Source organism: Engystomops pustulosus, chromosome 1 (genome assembly GCF_040894005.1).
Source record: "Engystomops pustulosus chromosome 1, aEngPut4.maternal, whole genome shotgun sequence".
NCBI classification, from domain to species: Eukaryota; Metazoa; Chordata; class Amphibia; order Anura; family Leptodactylidae; genus Engystomops; species Engystomops pustulosus.
Window position 1 is genome coordinate 4,337,200 of NC_092411.1, and position 14,967 is coordinate 4,352,166.

Consider the following 14,967-nt stretch of genomic DNA (forward strand, 5'->3'; position numbering starts at 1 on the left):
ATTGGGGGTACATAGCTGCACACTTATACGGTACCTGGGGGGATTGGGGGTACATAGCTGCACACTTATACGGTACATGGGGGGATTGGGGGTACATAGCTGCACACTTATACGGTACCTGGGGGGATTGGGGGTACATAGCTGCACACTTATGTGGTATATGGGGGGATTGGGGGTACATAGCTGCACACTTATGTGGTATATGGGGGGATTGGGGGTACATAGCTGCACACTTATACGGTACCTGGGGGGATTGGGGGTACATAGCTGCACACTTATGCGGTACCTGGGGGGATTGGGGGTACATAGCAGCTATGAGTGGTATATGTGGTATATGGGGGGATTGGGGGTACATAGCTGCACACTTATGTGGTATATGGGGGGATTGGGGGTACATAGCTGCACACTTATGTGGTATATGGGGGGATTGGGGGTACATAGCTGCACACTTATGTGGTATATGGGGGGATTGGGGGTACATAGCTGCACACTTATGCGGTACATGGGGGGATTGGGGGTACATAGCTGCACACTTCTGGGGATTTGCTCTTCAGGACTCTCTGGGTTTGGACCATATGGGTTGTCATGTTGTCTTATGCAAAAACAATGTTAAAAAAAATCAGAACAGGAAAAAACAATCCAAAGGTTGTGTCTGGCATTGAAGTGCAGTACCACACACAACCTGAGCACACGGGGGGGGGGGGGGGAGGGGCGCTGTTTTGGAAAAATGATCAGCCATGTTTTTCTAGATATGTACAGTCCATTTAATTATCTGGTTAATTATGATTGATTTAACCCTGTGACTGCCGAGGGGCTGGTGCTAGCTGTACTCCCCAGGTAGCTTATACCGCTGTATTGTACTAATTCAGTTTTGTTAATAATAATTATGGCTCCATTTTATACCTTCTGGTGCTTAATATATAGAAATATAGATTTGGATAAAAGACTTAGTAGGAAATAATTTCGATGTTTCATAATCTGCTGTTTATATGGAAAATGTTCATCTCGTGACATAAAGTGATAGATTTTCCTTTATTCTCCGTCTGTAATAAATCTAACTGTGTGGAGCGATGGTCGTCGCTGTCTTTTTATTTATCCTTCTGTTATGTTTAGATTTTATCCTTTTAATATGAACCTTATGGACAGACGGCAGCACATTGGGGCTCATTTACTAAGGGTCCGAACGCTGCACTTACGCCCGGTTTCCCGACGATTTCCCCTCTGGATTTTGGCACACGCGATCGGTTTTTGGCGCTTCGGCGCCGGCTTGCACGTGACAAACCACGGAATTTAAAAAAGAATTTTTGTCGCAAGATCAGCACTTACATGCACCAGGAAGAAGAAGGTGAACTCTGGCGGACCTCAGGGCAGAAGCGACGGATGCAAGAACACGGGCGCACAAGCTTAGTGAACCGCGGCAGACCCGAATCCTCGTTGGACAACGCACCGCGGGATCGCGACAGGACCGGGTAAGTAAATGTGCCCCATTGTGTTTCCCTTGGAGCTAATTCTAGGAATAATCTGGGACACAGGGGACTGCAGGAGCCGGGATCTGTGTAAGTCCCCCAGCAGCTTCCCCTCTTATTGTGTCCCCCAGCAGCTTCCCCCTCTTATTGTGTCCCCCAGCAGCTTCCCCTCTTATTGTGTCCCCCAGCAGCTTCCTCTCTTATTGTGTCCCCCAGCAGCTCCCCCTCTTATTGTGTCCCCCAGCAGCTCCCCCTCTTATTGTGTCCCCCAGCAGCTTCCCCTCTTATTGTGTCCCCCAGCAGCTTCCCCTCTTATTGTGTCCCCCAGCAGCTTCCCCTCTTATTGTGTCCCCCAGCACAAGTTTATTGATTTTTAAACATTTTTACAGAACCACAACCCCCTCTTCCCTCAAAACACAGACACCCACCCCCTTTACCTACCGGTTCAGATGCATGGTAACATTAGCATTACAGGATTTCAATGTGACATGGTTGCATAGCTAGAACGTATGCTTGGATGACAGCATTAAGTACAAAGTTGCACAATCATTTCAATATAAGTAGGTTACATAAAAGCTGAAAAGGGATGGCGCCTCAGATGCACCAAAGGGAGTCCCGGTAAGTCCAGCCAGGGGCCCCAAATTCTTCTTATTGTGCCCCTCCAGCTGCACCCCCTCTCATTGTGCCCACCCAGCTGCACCCCCCCTCTTATTGTGCCCCTCCAGCTGCACCCCCCCTCTTATTGTGCCCCTCCAGCTGCACCCCCCTCTCATTGTGCCCCTCCAGCTGCACCCCTCTGATTGTGCCCCTCCAGCTGCACCCCTCTGATTGTGCCCCTCCAGCTGCACCCCCTCTTATTGTGCCCCTCCAGCTGCACCCCCTCTTATTGTGCCCCCAGCATGATGCCATCACCTGTTGGCTCTGCTACACACAGCAGAGGCAGTGGGATAATGCAGAGAGCTGCGGGTGGAGTTGATGTCCCGGTACTTACCTCCTGCTGGTTTGTGTTTGTAGGATGGATTATTGCTGCTATCTAATGGTCAGATGTGGAAACCGCTTGTATTACCTTGTGTTACTGTGTAATCGGATGAAATTCTAGAAATCGGGTGGAACGTTTGTAATATGAACCCAACTTGCCCAATGCTGAGGCCCATTTCACAGTATTCCGTGATCATGGCGAGTGACGCGCCACAGACTGATCCCTATACTGGGGATTGGACTCCATTATATTGATTTATGATGCACGGAGCTCAATCCTCAGCATAGGGATCAGTCTGTGGCGCGGCTGTGATCACGGAATAATGCGAAATGGGCCTCAGCATTAGGCAAGTTGGGTTCATATTACAAACGTTCCATCACAATCTATGTGCGAGGGTGGATGGAGACACGAGGTGATGGAGCAGAGCGGTTATTGTGTGCTCTATCGATGTCATTGTCGATGCTGCTGGTGGTGATTTGTTGATATCACACAGGACACTTACCTCCCATCACATAATAAAAATGTATTACTAATGGTGTGGTAACAATTATTACCCCCTGCAGTACCGCTAGTGACCACCAGATGTCATATCCAGTATAATATAATACACCTGCTGGGATTTGTAGTTCTCTGGTCCTCAGCAGAGAAATCACAGACTATAATGTGATGTAGATTCATCATTTTTCAAGCTTTGGGGCGGATACGCTATAACTAATACAGGAACATCCCTTGAAGCTAAAGTGGCTGAAGTCAAGTTCTCTCCAGTCCACAACGACGGCGCATGCACAATATCAGTCGTGTATCAGATGAGATATAATTTTGTGTGTGTAACCCATTACACTTTCTATCTTTGTTGTGTATTTTCGGTTGTGCACAGCAGCGCAGAGTATTTCAGGAGGACAGCGAGCCTGAGTGATCTATCAGGTCTCTATTACATTTCAGCTCAATCTGCTCAGAGTAATGGACTTTGCCTCTTGCCCTTTGCCTCCGTGTTACGTTATCTGTAGTAGCAGGTGCGACGGTCGCCATCAATTACAATTACACATAAAACCTGCGCCAACCCAGCCGGGCCCATGCCAATCTGCACTGGAGCTTTCAGGCTGAAAAAAGGATGGAAAATGTTCATCTCCTGAGCTGCAGCCATTACCCTGCCCCCTAGCACCCCATACAGTATAACACCCCCACACTGGATAGTACGTGCTGCTGTGTGCCCCCTCTGCTATATAATGTCCCCTGATGTGCCCTAACAATTAATAATGCAATGTTTTCTTCCTTTAGCTGCCATGTGGGGGCGCTGTAACCCCAGTGCTGGGAAGCCACAGTGTAACCTATGAGGACTATTAGGGTTTCCATACAAGCAGATCTTTGATGATCAGACCCCCAGCCGCACAAGGGGTCACCACTGGTGCAAAGTAGGTTTTGGCAATAAGGCTCACCAAAAGGCTCATAACAATCACATATTTAAAGGAAATCTACCACCAGGATGAAGGATTGTAAACCTAGCACTAACATACTGCGGTGCGACCCCTCTGGTACTGACATACTGGTGTGTGCCCCCACTGGCATGATCTGCTTCTTAGGACTTTATTTTTACGAATAAAAAGGTTGTAAAAATTATGCAAATCAACCTGATGGGCTCTGAGCTCCATAGATGTCACTGGAGCTTGAAGCCCCTCAGGTTCATTTGGATAATTTTTAAAAACTTTTTTTTTTAAATAAGGTCCTAAAAAGCTTTAAAAAGAGCAGATCCTGGCACGTCATTGCTTGGTTTACAACCCTTCATCCTGGTGGTAGATGTCCTTTAATGAACTGCTCTCCACCATAGGCGCAGGCAGCAGGGCGGAGCAGGGTCCTGTTTCATCTTCTGTAAGAATTTAGCCATCAGGTTAATTTTCAAGGGAAGATCCCCAATTCATCGGTATCAGTAGGCAATGTCCCGGGACACCAGATCCGCAACACAAATATGAATCCTGGTTCTAATATTGTGGAGGAGACGACATCCTCAGTTCTTGCCGCAGTGAATGAGTCAACGAAGGTAAAAGGGTCACAGTCAGGTCTTTATATGAGCTGAAACGGACCGATACCTTGGATTCTGGATATTGGATCCGTCCTAAGATCTGCTCTATGGCCACTTCCACTTTGACTGGGATCTTCATCTTGGTGTAACCATTGCACGGTGGCTCAGTGTTTAGCATTAAAGCCTTGCAGCATGGCGGGTCAGTGGTTAGCACTACAGCGTTGCAGCACGGTGGCTTAGTGTTTAGCATTACAGCCTTCCAGCATGGTGGTTCAGTGGTTAGCACTACAGCCTTGCAGAACGGTGGCTTAGTGGTTAGCATTAAAGCCTTGCAGCGTGGCGGGTCAGTGGTTAGCACTGCAGCCTTGCAGCATGGTGGCTTAGTGTTTAGCATTACAGCCTTGAAGCATGGTGGTTCAGTGGTTAGCACTGCAGCCTTGCAGCATGGTGGCTTAGTGGTTAGCATTACAGCCTTGAAGCATGGTGGTTCAGTGGTTAGCACTACAGCCTTACAGCTCAGTGGCTCAGTGGTTAGCACTACAGCCTTTCAGCACGGTGGCTTAGTGGTTAGCATTACAGCCTTGCGGCATGGTGGCTTAGTGGTTAGCATTACAGCCTTGCGGCATGTGCAGCGCTGCGGAATCTGTGTGCGCTATATAAATAAAGGAATGATTATTATTATAGCCATAATTTATGTTTTCTCAAAAAAACATGAAAAGAGTTCATCAGAAAATAGTTTTACATGGAAAATATTAATTTCTTATTAGATATTGGGGTGTGAATGAGTCGTAAGAGCGATAAGCAGAGGCTTTCATCTGAGAGAACATCCGCCATTGTCTTGTATCAGGAACTTATTAGTTGATGAATCAAAGCAGAAACAATCCATCTGGCAGAGAACATTCCAGGTCATAGATGAGAGTCTGATGTCCCGGGAGATCCAGTCCCGCAGCGGTGATTAGACTCGTGTGAATAGGGACGAGGAAGCCATGGCTGATGATACATTCAGTGCAGAGATCACGGGTACCACAATTATTAGAGGGGATATGGTAATTCCGGGGGCCCCTAGAAAAGTTCTGTCTCCTTATAAGAATTCCTTTATTTATATATCGCACACAGATGACGCAGCGCTGCACAGAACTTGTCACATCAGTCCCTGTCCCCATAGGGCTCACAATCTAATCATCCTACCAGAATGTTTTGGAGTGTGGGAGGAAACCGGAGGACCCAGAGGAAACCCAATTTCCTTTGTTTTAAATCCATACGTTATTCAAATAATCTATATATATTATATTGCTGAGCGCTCAGTAGGTAAAACAAACTGATACAAAACCAGAGCATCCGCCTCACACAGGAAACAATGTTACATTAAGGGCGGAAAAGAGACTTCCATGAGCCCTCGGTTATTTCTGATGGACACAATTGCACGCAGTTCATGTCCAACTATCTGCTAAAAAAACGGAAGGAATAACGGAGGGCGTAAAAATGAAATCCAAATCAATGGAGAAAAAAACGGATCCGTTAGGCTAAGTTCACACTAACGTTCAAACCTCTGTTCCTTCCTTGTTAAAAAAAAAAGTAAAGAATGGATTTACGGTTTAACGTATCAATTCAAAATCCGGAGATAAGTAACGAAGGTTTGAGTGGAAGTGTGAACTGAGCCTTAGTCATCTTAGAAGCAGCTAAACAGACAGCGAATCGCAGAAGTGAACTTAGCCTTAGGGCGCGTTCACACGTTGCGTTTTCATTGCGTTTGAAACGCATTACGACAGCCGAGGTGATTTAATTAATTACATTACTGTTTACATGTGTTTACACAATGTTAACACATGTGTTACCAAAACGCATGCGTTGACACATTGTTAGTGCATGTGTTAACATTGCGTTTACAGTGCATTTTGTAAACGCAAATGTTAACAGTAATGTAATTAGGCAAATCGCCTCCTCAGCTGTTGCAATGCGTTTCAAACGCAACATGTGAACGCGGCCTCAGTGGTTTATTGCTCCCTTTTCCCCACTTAATCCCGTTACCCCTGGAGAAGGTTTGCTCCGTGCTTAATGGGTTGAAATCGAGAACCATTTTTGGATGTCGTAACTCTCAAGGACATTGTTATGTTCACTGTCACCTTTCTATCAACCTGTGTAAGTGTCTGATTCTCCTGCAGCGCCCCCGCAGGACATCAGAGGTATTGCGGCCTGATTTATATGAATGATCCAGGGCATCAAGGTGGACCCTGATTGATCGTAGGGTGGGGTTCCATTATATTTAATAGGAGAAATATTAATAATAATAATATTAATAATTTGTGATCTGATCATTATAACACCCATCATTGTAGGAGGATAACTCTTATCAGATACACAGCCGGCTCCTGCAGGTAATGGGATCTCTCGGCCTCGGGAACCAGTCTGACGTGTGTATTGTGCGAGCCTCGGGCGTCTTGTTACCTGGGAGAGACAACACAAAGGTAATTACTACACAGATCCGTCTCTGACGCCTCCACTGATGAAGGGGTTAACATGCGTTCTGGGGGGTGACTGGGTCTCCCCTGGCTCTGACCTGTCCCCACTCCCCGAATCCAGGTGTCAGATATCACCTGCTGTAAAGTCACAGTCCAAAGGGCGACTTCCTCTATTTGCTCAGTCCTACCCGGCCCCATCTCCAGCCTCACCTGCCGCCGCTGTCTGTCTGTGGCCCCTGATCTGGCGCTGACCCCCCCGGATTTCTCTCCTATCACCCTTCTATGATGGAGGGATATTGCTGAGCTGTAGGGACCACCCTGGGACCTCCATCTACGAGACACCAGGTAAGACCTGTCCTGCTTCAGCTTCTGTGACCTGCTGAAAACTCTCCGGACTGAAGAGCTTACACTCTAATGGCTCTAGGGTTTCTGTGCTTTACGTTGGATCTGCGCCAGGGTCAGGGCCGCGCGGTCGCTGTATTCTCGGAGACGCTTTATCTTTGTGACCTTGTGATATTAAGGGGTCAGGTTTTTTGGGTAATTGTATCAATTTGGAAGGAAATTAGTTTAAATGTTTCAAAAAATGTTGAAATTTGAAAACTGTTCTTATACAGAGAGGAAATCCAAAGTCTAAGAGGAGGACGATATCCCGAATATTAGGAAGGATCCGAAAATAGTCAGGAATTATGTAACAAATATTACATCTATTTGTCATCCTCGGACGCTGCTCCCATCATGCCTCAGGGCACAGCTCATTCATTGTCCCCTATTGTCACCGTCACCAGCACAGCCACAGGTAGTTAACCCCTCGCCTACGCTGCCGTCTCCTTTCACTTGATAAATGAGTCGCATTTGACTCTGAAACGCGTTGTGTTCCCGAGATATTAAATAAAACGTTTTTATTACAAACCTCCTGATGGTAGGAATCTCCCCAATATCTGTATATAGATACAAGATAACAATAGGCAGGACATCAGGACAGGTACAATAAGTCTGCTCGATTACTGAGCCCCGTGGGATTCTAGTTTCACGATCCAAAAGGCTTCTCTATTGTGCAACTCACGATCTCTGTCGCCCCCTCTTTAAGGAGCCCTTACAAAAGCCCTTACAGGAGCCCTTCCAAGAGTCCTTGCAGGGGCCCTTACAGGAGCCCTTCCAGGAGCCCTTCCAGGAGTCCTTGCAGGAGCCCTTGCAGGAGCCCTTACAGGAGCCCTTCCAGGAGTCTTTACAGGAGCCCTTACAGGAGCCCTTGCAGGAGCCCTTACAGGAGCCCTTAAAGGAGCTCTTACAGGAGCCTTTACAGGAGCCCTTGCAGGAGCCCTTACAGGAGCCCTCGCAGGAGCCCTTACAGGAGCCCTTGCATGAGCCCTTACAGGAGTCCTTACAGGAGTCCTTACAGGAGCCCTTACAGGAGCCCTTACATAGTCAATCCCTAACACTGAAAGAGTATATAGTTACCTCCGTGCACCTGTAAAAAATGATTAGACAAACCGGAGATATAACAAGAAGTAAAACTGTCGGGTACATCCCCTGCAATCCATTTCTTAAAGGGGTTTTCCCATAAATCAAAGTTAGGCTCTATCCATAGGACAGTGAGGGTCTCAGTTCATAGATCACGAAAACATGTGAATATACTGTATGTGTGTGTGTGGGGTGTATATACTGTATTTGTATATTTGTGTATACGCTGTATGTTTGTATATGGTATTGTATTATGTGTGTATATGTGATGTGTATATGTTGTATGTGTGTGTGGGGTGTATATACTGTATTTGTATATTTGTGTATACGCTGTATGTTTGTATATGGTATTGTATGTATGTGTGTACATGTGATGTGTATATGTTGTATGTATGTGTGTATGGTGTGTCTATACTGTGTGTATAACTGACATGTGTGAGTATATGAATATGCACTATATGAAGGGGCCCCATTCAGAAGTCTGCTCTGGGGTCCTGCCTCTCCTAGTTACACCCCTGATATTGCCTATGGTGCGAGCTCTACGTCATATGAATTAACATCCAGATTCCAAAACGTTTCTAATTTTATCATCACTTCTTTGCGTTCCCCTGATATTTCTTGCTCTCTGAATACTCGCTGGAGCGTAATCTCTGCTCCCAATGACTACAACTCCTATGTGCTCGAATAAACTCCCCCACAGGTGGATTCCTAATGACGTGACACTTATAGATGTACAGTATGGAGAAGTATTGATGGAGTTATTAAAGGAAATCTATCATTATGCATTATGAAGCAAACATCCATGGAGAATTCTGTAGCTACACTGATGCAGGCACATATCTTGTGTACTCCCTGAGCTGAGTGGTTTTGCTTAAAAACTATTATAAAATTCGGGATAATTAAGCTCTGACGCTCCTTTTCCTGCCCTGGGGCTTCTCTATCCCTAATTATGCACTGATCCAGAGAATGATGTAATCACTGACAGGCAGAAGTAATCAATCACTGCATCATCCCCCAGCTGCTGTGTATGAGTCATCCAGCTCAGGTTGATTAGTCCTGTCTGGACAGTACAGGAAGCTCTGTGTAATGTGTTTATGAATGGCAGCCAGCATGCAACCCAGCTTTCCCAAGTTTCTAAATTTTATAATTGTTTTTTCAGCAAACCACTTGGTTTAGGGATTAAACAAAATATGTTTCTGCATCAGTGTAGCTACGGCATTCTTAAGGTATGTTTGGTTCATAATGCATAAAAACAAATGGTAGATTTCATTTAACAAGATCTTCTTCCAAAATTATGTCTAGAAACGAAATGCAAATATTTTCTCTACGATGGATAAATGTGAGGTTACAATCGTTGTTAGAGGAAACCTACCATTTGTTTTTATTCATTGTGCATCAAACATACCTTGAGACTGCTGTAGCTACACTGATGCAGAAACAGATCTTGTTTCCTTTCTGAACCCAATGGTTTTGCTGGAAAAAAAATTTACAAAATTCAGGACCTTGGGAAAGCTGGGTGCAGACTATCTTCCCTGCATAAAAGAGCTGCCTGAACTGTCCAGACAGGACTAATTAACCTGGGCTGGATGACCCAGGAGCTGGAGCTTGGTGCAGCGATTGATTACTTTTGCCTGTCAGGGATATCACAGTGATGACATATATGTGACGAGTAATTCTGTTTCTTGTTATCACTAAAACCTCAGACTTTGCCTCTTTGTATCCGTCAGTTCCAGTGATTTCCAGTGATAATGAGCAAACAACATCACAACCTTCCCCCCGGCCACCAGGACCTCAGTCTTATGGTGTCAGTCCAGGAAATCCCAGTTATAACTAACAGTACAATAAACTTCATGTAATACGACGAATCTGATTTATAGCGGCGCAGGAGGAACCAGCAATGGCGGCGGCTTGTGTCTGATCTGGGGTCATGTGATCATGTGCCGTTTGAGGTTATTTCTCTGTGCAGCCAATCACTGGCCTCAGCGGCCGCTCCTCGTGAGACGGGTCCGATGTCTGACTGTGGGGGGTTTCTCCTGTTAATAAATTGGATACAATGTAGCTGCAGGTTTCCTGTTTCTGTTGCTTTCTGGTGTTAGTTCTAATAATTGATGATTGATTTTCACTGAAAGAACATAATTTTCTGCCTCATCAGAAAGTTTGTAAAGGGTCTAGTAAGGGGAAGTGCAACAAGAATAATCTGTAAGGAAAACCAACACCGTATTTTACACCAATAGACTCCCAGTGCCCTCTGGTCGGGTATGAAATGTCTTTACCAGAAATTTGTTTGATTCTCACTAGTTAAGCTTTAGAAAATCACCTCCATAGTCATGTGGAAAAGGGCAGAGTAGAGTCACTTTTTGCATGAGATGAGTCACTTTTAAGATATCTGCACACTCTGCAGCAATAAATGACACGCCTCGGCATAGTGTATGCCGCTGATTTGCCGCCGAGCAGTCACCACTTATAAGCTTAAGGGGGAGCGTAACTTCGGACGCCCAAATTGTTGGCTAAAACCAGAAGCAGAACCCCGGCCCCGGTCATGAACTCATCCTCAGTAATGTAAGGGCGTCCGATTCCCACCCAGAAACACAAGTGTGTGAGGAAGACGCCACTTACATCCTCATCGTGTGTTTTCCATGTCTGGACTTACATAAACAAGCAGAACCATCCGGGGTCAGAGAGGACTCAGGGGTGAATAGTCCAAAATCACGGGGTCACCAAGGAGTCACTGGTGTCAAGCAGAACCTAACGGGATCATCTCTGTTCATTCGGCAGCTTTCTAATACACTTTGTGGCTCCATTCTTCAACATTTATAAGACCTCTGCTTGCAGTCAGTGAATTCCAATATATCATTTTAAAAACGTTAAAACATTTTAAAGACTCCCGTGGATTATTTTTTACAGCTCAGGACTTATTGATGCAGTAAATAGATTCACACTTCGTGGTTTCTTCATTGTCACAGGATTTTGGAGTGATAAAGAAGATTATGCAGTACATGAGAGATTCCCACAGGGGGCGATGTCACACCATAAGCGGATGGATGGGATCAATGGTCTTTACTCCACAGAGAAATTCTCCTAAACAAAACAAGACAAGACATTGCTGAGGATAATGAAAAATAGAAGGTGTGTAGTGTAGGGGTCACTGATGCAGGAGGTGTGTAGTGTAGGGGTCAGTGGTGGAGGAGGTGTGTAGTGTAGGGGTCAGTGATGCAGGAGGTGTGTAGTGTAGGGGGCAGTGATGCAGGAGGTGTGTAGTGTAGGGGTCAGTGATGCAGGAGGTGTGTAGTGTAGGGGGTCAGTGATGCAGGAGGTGTGTAGTGTAGGGGTCAGTGATGCAGGAGGTGTGTAGTGTAGGGGGTCAGTGATGGAGGAGGTATGTAGTATAGGAGGTCAGTGATGCAGGAGGTGTGTAGTGTAGGGGTCAGTGATGCAGGAGGTGTGTAGTGTAGGGGTCAGTGATGCAGGAGGTGTGTAGTGTAGGGGGTCAGTGATGGAGGAGGTATGTAGTATAGGAGGTCAGTGATGCAGGAGGTGTGTAGTGTAGGGGGCAGTGATGCAGGAGGTGTGTAGTGTAGGGGTCAGTGTTGCAGGAGGTGTGTAGTGTAGGGGTTAGTGATGCAGGAGGTGTGTAGTGTAGGGGTTAGTGATACAGGAGGTATGTAGTGTAGGGGTCAGTGATGGAGGAGGTGTGTAGTGTAGAGGTCAGTGATGCAGGAGGTGTATAGTGTAGGGGTCAGTGATGCAGGAGGTGTGTAGTGTAGAGGTCAGTGATGCAGGAGGTGTGTAGTGTAGGGGTCACTGATGCAGGAGGTGTGTAGTGTAGGGGTCAGTGATGGAGGAGGTGTGTAGTGTAGGGGGCAGTGATGCAGGAGGTGTGTAGTGTAGGGGTCAGTGATGCAGGAGGTGTGTAGTGTAGAGGGTCAGTGATGCAGGAGGTGTGTAGTGTAGGGGTCAGTGATGGAGGACGTGTGTAGTGTAGGGGTCAGTGATGCAGGAGCTGTGTAGTGTAAGGATCAGTGATACAGGAGGTGTGTAGTGTAGGGATCAGTGATGCAGGAGGTGTGTAGTGTAAGGGTCAGTGATGCAGGAGGTGTGTAGTGTAGGGGTCAGTGATGCAGGAGGTGTGTAGTGTAGGGGTCAGTGATGGAGGAGGTGTGTAGTGTAAGGGTCAGTGATGCAGGAGGTGTGTAGTGTAGGGGTCAGTGATGCAGGAGGTGTGTAGTGTAGGGGGTCAGTGATGCTGGAGGTGTGTAGTGTAGGGGTCAGTGATGCAGGAGGTGTGTAGTGTAGGGGTCAGTGATACAGGAGGTGTGTAGTGTAGGGGTCAGTGATGCAGGAGGTGTGTAGTGTAGGGGTCAGTGATGCAGGAGGTGTGTAGTGTAGGGGTCAGTGATGCCGGAGCTGTGTAGTGTAGGGGTCAGTGATGCAGGAGGTGTGTAGTGTAGGGGTTGGTGATGCAGGAGGTGTGTAGTGTAGGCGGTCAGTGATGCAGGAGGTGTGTAGTGTAGGGGTCAGTGATGCAGGAGGTGTGTAGTGTAGGGGTCAGTGATGCAGGAGGTGTGTAGCGTAGGGGTTAGTGTTGCAGGAGGTGTGTAGTGTAGGGGGTCAGTGATGCTGGAGGTGTGTAGTGTAGAGGTCAGTGATGCAGGAGGTGTGTAGTGTAGGGGTCAGTGATGCAGGAGGTGTGTAGTGTAGGGGTCAGTGATGCAGGAGGAGGTGTGTAGTGTAGGGGTCAGTGGTGGAGGAGGTGTGTAGTGTAGGGGTCAGTGATACAGGAGGTGTGTAGTGTAGGGGTCAGTGATGCAGGAGGTGTGTAGTGTAGGGGTCAGTGATGCAGGAGGTGTGTAGTGTAGGGGTCAGTGATGCAGGAGGTGTGTAGTGTGGGGGTCAGTGATGCAGGAGGTGTGTAGTGTAGGGGTCAGTGATGCAGGAGGTGTGTAGTGTAGGGGTCAGTGATGCAGGAGGTGTGTAGTGTAGGGGTCAGTGATGCAAGTGGTGTGTAGTGTAGGGGTCAGTGATGCAGGAGGTGTGTAGTGTAGGGGTCAGTGATGCAGGAGGTGTGTAGTGTAGAGGTTAGTGATGGAGGAGGTGTGTAGTGTAGAGGTCAGTGATACAGGAGGTGTGCAGTGTAGAGTTCAATGATGCAGGAGGTGTGTAGTGTAGAGGTCAGTGATGCAGGAGGTGTGTAGTGTAGGGGTCAGTGATGCAGGAGGTGTGTAGTGTAGAGGTCAGTGATGCAGGAGGTGTATAGTGTAGGGGTCAGTGATACAGGAGGTGTGTAGTGTAGGGGGTCAGTGATGCAGGTGGTGTGTAGTGTAGAGGTCAGTGATGCAGGAGGTGTATAGTGTAGGGGTCAGTGATACAGGAGGTGTGTAGTGTTGGGGTCAGTGATGCAGGAGGTGTGTAGTGTAGGGGTCAGTGATGTAGGAGGTGTGTAGTGTAGGGGTCAGTGATGCAGGAGGTGTGTAGTGTAGGGGTCAGTGATGCAGGAGGTGTGTAGTGTAGGGGTCAGTGATACAGGAGGTGTGTAGTGTAGGGGTCAGTGATGCAGGAGGTGTGTAGTGTAGGGGTCAGTGATGCAGGAGGAGGTGTGTAGTGTAGGGGGTCAGTGATGCAGGAGGTGTGTAGTGTAGGGGTCAGTGATGCAGGAGGTGTGTAGTGTAGGGGTTAGTGATGCAGGAGGTGTGTAGTGTAGTGGTCAGTGATACAGGAGGTGTGTAGTGTAGGGGTTAGTGATGCAGGAGGTGTGTAGTGTAGTGGTCAGTGATGCAGGAGGTGTGTAGTGTAGGGGTCAGTGATGGAGGAGGTGTGTAGTGTAGGGGTCAGTGATGCAGGAGGTGTGTAGTGTAGGGGTCAGTGATGCAGGAGGTGTGTAGTGTAGGGGTCAGTGATGCAGGAGGTGTGTAGTGTAGGGGTCAGTGATGCAGGAGGTGTGTAGTGTATGGGTCAGTGATGCAGGAGGTGTGTAGTGTAGAGGTCAGGGATGCAGGAGGTGTGTAGTGTAGGGGTCAGTGATGCAGGAGGTGTGTAGTGTAGAGGTCAGTGATGCCGGAGCTGTGTAGTGTAGGGGGTCAGTGATGCAGGAGGTGTGTAGTGTAGGGGTCAGTGATGCAGGAGTTGTGTAGTGTAGGGGTCAGTGATACAGGAGGTGTGTAGTGTAGGGGGTCAGTGATGCCGGAGCTGTGTAGTGTAGGGGGTCAGTGATGCAGGAGGTGTGTAGTGTAGGGGTCAGTGATGCAGGAGGTGTGTAGTGTAGAGGTCAGTGATGCAGGAGGTGTGTAGTGTAGGGGTCAGTGATGCAGGAGGTGTGTAGTGTAGGGGTCAGTGATACGGGAGGTGTGTAGTGTAGGGGTCAGTGATGCAGGAGGTGTGTAGTGTAGGGGTCAGTGATACGGGAGGTGTGTAGTGTAGAGGTCAGTGTTGCAGGAGGTGTGTAGTGTAGGGGTTAGTGATGCAGGAGGTGTGTAGTGTAGGGGTCAGTGATGCAGGAGGTGTGTAGTGTAGGGGTTAGTGATGGAGGAGGTGTGTAGTGTAGAGGTCAGTGATGCAGGAGGTGTGTAGTGTAGGGGTCAGTGATGCAGG

General features: G+C 47.5%; 1 protein-coding gene across 1 annotated transcript in view; it reads left to right on the top strand.

Moving 5' to 3' along the window:
• Positions 1-6,966: 6,966 nt before the first annotated feature.
• LOC140115526 (phospholipid-transporting ATPase ID-like) overlaps positions 6,967-14,967 on the top strand; it is a 98,753-nt gene continuing 90,752 nt past the window's right edge. Inside the window, exon 1 of the mRNA XM_072132800.1 lies at positions 6,967-7,266. The gene's annotated coding sequence lies outside the window, so the exon portion shown is untranslated. The remainder of the gene's footprint in view (positions 7,267-14,967) is intronic.